Genomic DNA, 4,314 nt, shown 5'->3' with positions numbered 1-4,314 from the left:
CTCCTGTGTGTGAGGGGAGCACCCTGTTGCAGCAGTTCAATAAAGATCAGGCTTACTAGCTGCTTTGCTTCTCAATATTCTCTGGTTGGCCTCTGTTATTTTCTCCTACTGATGGAGAACCTACAAAGGACTCTATAAGGGCTCTTGTGTCCCCCATAGGGCAGATTTTGTTTATTACGGAGCCCAGGTGCATGCTGGTACAAAAGCCAAGCAGAGCCAAGGTGCTGTGTCTGCTCAACTGCCCTTGTTGATGGACCTTGACTTGGATGTTCCTGGACCTTCATGGGACTGTGCTTTGGGTTCGACTCTGTATCCTGACTGCTGTACTTCAGGCTTGGCTACTTGGATGGATCCCGAACCTCATTTCCTGGACTTTGGACTTTGCTTGTGTGGATCGCCCCCCCCCCCACACACACACACTTTGAACTTGGCATACTGACTTGCTGCCAAGTAGGCCAGGGGTTCAGGACACTGTATAAATTTTACTAAAGTAAATAAAAATAAATGAACTTCTATGTTCTGTTTTCAGACTGCACAGCCCCATGATTCCACAGAGCAGGGCAATAAATAGATAAACTTGAAATGGAAAAACATTTTGTACTAGCGCATCAAGTGTAGAGTGTGGCCATCAGATTTTAATCTTTATTTGGCCTTCAAGCATTTGATCTTAATTCCCCCAACTGCACAACCTTCAGTGCTTGAGTTCTGGAAGTTGTCTTTGTTCGCTGTACACTTTGCTTGATTTCTGCTAGGCTTGCCCTGTCAGTTGGAAACAGACTTTTCTCCGAGATTCTGAAAGAGCTGCAGAATTATAAAGCAAAGGAACAGGGAATGTAGAAATAATCCAGAGAATTCCCACATATTGCAACATCTGTGCAATTCAAGTGTCAGCCAGGAAAGCTTTACGGTCGCTGCTAAATACTTAAAACACTCTGACTTACCAAGAGGAATGTTCTGAGACAGTGGTACCATTGGGAACGGCTTTGGGGCAGACATCCAAGGACCCAAATTCAGCTGGGCTGCCAGGTCACATATTGAAGCAAGCAAAAGAAGGCATGTAAGCCCCCACCCTCTGCAAAAATTATTATTATTATTATTATTATTATTATTATTATTATTATTATTATTATTATTTCATATACCACCCTTCATCTGAAAATTTTTTGGGGGTTCACAAAATAAGAATACAGGAAAGAAGCACAAAATAATAGTTAAAACAATAAAATACCCCCGACACATTTTAAAGACAATAGAATATTAATCAGGAAAAAGAGAAAGGTTGAAGAGAAAGGTTTTCAACTGCAATGCGCTGTACGTGGGGCTACCTTTGAAGGTGACCCGGAAACTGCAATTAATCCAGAATGCGGCAGCTAGACTGGTGACTGGGAGTGGCCGCCAGGACCACATGACACCGGTCCTGAGAGATCTGCATTGGCTCCCAGTTCCTTTCCAAGCACCATTCAAAGGGTTGGTGCTGACCTTTAAAGCCCTAAATGGCCTCGGTCCTGTATACCTGAAGGAGCGTCTCCACCCCCATCGTTCTGCCCGGACACTGAGGTCCAGCTCCAAGGGCCTTCTGGCGGTTCCCTCACTGCGAGAAGTGAGGTTACGGGGAACCAGGCAGAGGGACTTCTCAGTAGTGGCAGCCGCCCTCCCTTCAGATGTGAAGGAAATAAGCAGCTATCTTCTCTTTAAATGACATCTGAAGGCAACCCTGTTTAGGGAAGTTTTTAATATTTAATGCTGTATTGTTTTTAACACTCAATTGGAAGCCACCCAGAGTGGCTGGGGAAACTCAGCCAGATGGGCAGGAAATAAATAAATTATTATTATTATTATTATTATTATTATTATTATTATTATTATTATTGCCTGGCACCTAAAGGTGCATAATGAAGGTGCCAGATGAACTTTCCTGGGGAGGGCATTCCACAAACGGGGAGCCTCTGTTCTTATGTTGACACCTTCTGGACCTCTCGTGGCCTCCTTGCCTCTTAGCACCCCCAGGTAATTCTCACCCCCAAGGGGCCCTATCACCCACTTTGGAAACCACCAATCAAGTCTGATGAAGAGCTCCAGAGGCTGGAAGCTTGCCCAATACTTTGTCACTTTGCCACACAGTAATGAAGAGTTTTTGGTAACTGGAGTGCTGGGGAATTCTGGGTGACCTCAGGCCCAGTTCTGAACGCAGTTCTGAGAAGTTAAAGGCGGCCTCTGGCCCAGAAGCCAAATGCAGGACTTTTGCCTTACTGAAGTATTCCTTGAACTGTGAACATGCTTGGGGGATGGATAGCTGGGTGTTTGTAGAAACTTCTGAATTTTCCGCCATTTCCATTGTGTTTCAGAGTGTTTTCGCCAGCTGTTCACATGAACATGGCTTAATTAGCACCAGAGTCATTTCTGTTCATGTACATAGCAGGGGTGGGAATATTTTTTACCCCATGCAAAGGTGTTCACACTTTGCTTGGAGCCAAGCTAGGAAGGGCTTCCCAGGGTGTGACGTTTGTTTGAGAAAGAGCACATCTAATGATAGCATTTCACAACTGAGCATAGGATACATTTGCATTTTGGATGGAAGGTGAATATGCAATTGAAACCACCCAACACTGGAAATGCATTGAATGCCAATCAAAATGACCAAATGGATGGAGTAACTCAGTTCCCACACTGGGAGCTTTCCAGTTTTGAGAAAAGGTGAGTAAGCGGCAGCACGATAAAAGTTTATAAAATTGGGCAGGGCATGAAGAAAGCGGAAATAGAAAATCTCCCCCCACCCCTCTCATAACACTGACCCAAATGAAGCCAAATGCCAGAAGATTCAGCATTTATACAAGATCTGTCACAAGAGACAGAGACTAGGGCCCAGCTGGACTTGACATCTTTCCGCAGGGCCTGCAAGACAGAGCTGTTCCGCCTGGCTTTTGGTTTGGACTCAGTCTGACCCTTATGTTTCCCTCCCTTTTAAAATGAGGCTGCATTTTAAATTGCATTTTAACCTGTATTTTAACCTGTTTTCTTCTTTTTCTTTTTTTCTTATTATGTTTTTACTGAAATTTAAATGATGTTAGCTAGCCTGAGCCTGGGCTCTGGCCAGGGAGGGTGGGGTATAATTAAAATTTATTATTATTATTATTATTATTATTATTATTATTATTAAGCACTGCATTGTTGGAACCATAGAACTCCCACCCCATAGGAGTCCCTTCAGCCCTCCAGTAAAATACTTGAGGGGTCCACACCCCCCCCCCCGTTGATGGGCATTGCCATTCAGATGGTGTGCGTGCCCTGTCATGTGTGATTTTATTGAATATTTTATTGAGTTGGCACCCCTGTTCCCTCCCCAGGAGGCTGTGATGTTCACCAACTTGGATGGCTTAAAGCAATGTTTTTCTTCTAGGGGAAAATGGTGCTGGTACTGCGTACCCTTGAGTGCCCCCAGAAAAAAAAGCAGAGACTTTAAGACAGGATTAGACAAATTCATGTTGCAAGGCGATCAATGGTCAAAAGCCACAATGCTTCCATTCCTGTCAGAGGCATCATCCAGGGTGCAGGCTTCCCACGGGAGAACAGGATGCCAGACTGGAAGGGTCATGAATGGGCCCTGATCCAGCAAGGTTCTTCTTCTTGCTATGTCCTTTGTGCAAGCACAGCCTTTGTTTTTTCCCTGGGACCTTAATTCTGGGCGAGTCAGAATGTTGTTGTTTAGTCGTTTAGTCATGTCCGACTCTTTATGACCCATGGACCAGAGCACGTCAGGCACTCCTGTCTTCCACTGCCTCCTGCAGTTTGGTCAAACTCATGCTGGTAGCTTCGAGAACACTGTCCAACCATCTCGTCCTCTGTCGTCCCCTTCTCTTTGTGCCCTCCATCTTTCCCAACATCAGGGTCTTTTCCAGGGAGTCTCCTCTTCCCATGAGGTGGCCAAAGTATTGGAGCCTCAGCTTCAGGATCTGTCCTTCCAATGAGCACTCAGGGCTGATTTCCCTCAGAATGGAGAGGTTTGATCTTCTTGCAGTCCATGGGACTCTCAAGAGTCTCCTCCAGCACCATAATTCAAAAGCATCAATTCTTTGGCCATTAACCTTCTTTATGGTCCAGCTCTCACTTCCATACATCACTACTGGGAAAACCATAGCTTTAACTATACGGACCTTTGTTGGCAAGGTGATGTCTCTGCTTTTTGACTTGGTAGAGTGAGAATAAAGGATGGCTTTCCTTTCCTTTCTTTGCACCGCTTGCGCTCGGCCCCTAGGTGTCTCTGCGCGCGGCTCGGCGCCAGCAGCGCCCCAAATGAAAACAATCGCAAGGACACGA

This window comes from Podarcis cretensis, assembly GCF_951804945.1.
Source record: "Podarcis cretensis genome assembly, chromosome: 5".
In the NCBI taxonomy this organism is placed as follows: Eukaryota; Metazoa; Chordata; class Lepidosauria; order Squamata; family Lacertidae; genus Podarcis; species Podarcis cretensis.
The sequence above is the reverse complement of the archived record's forward strand: the minus strand, read 5'-3'. Positions refer to the sequence as shown.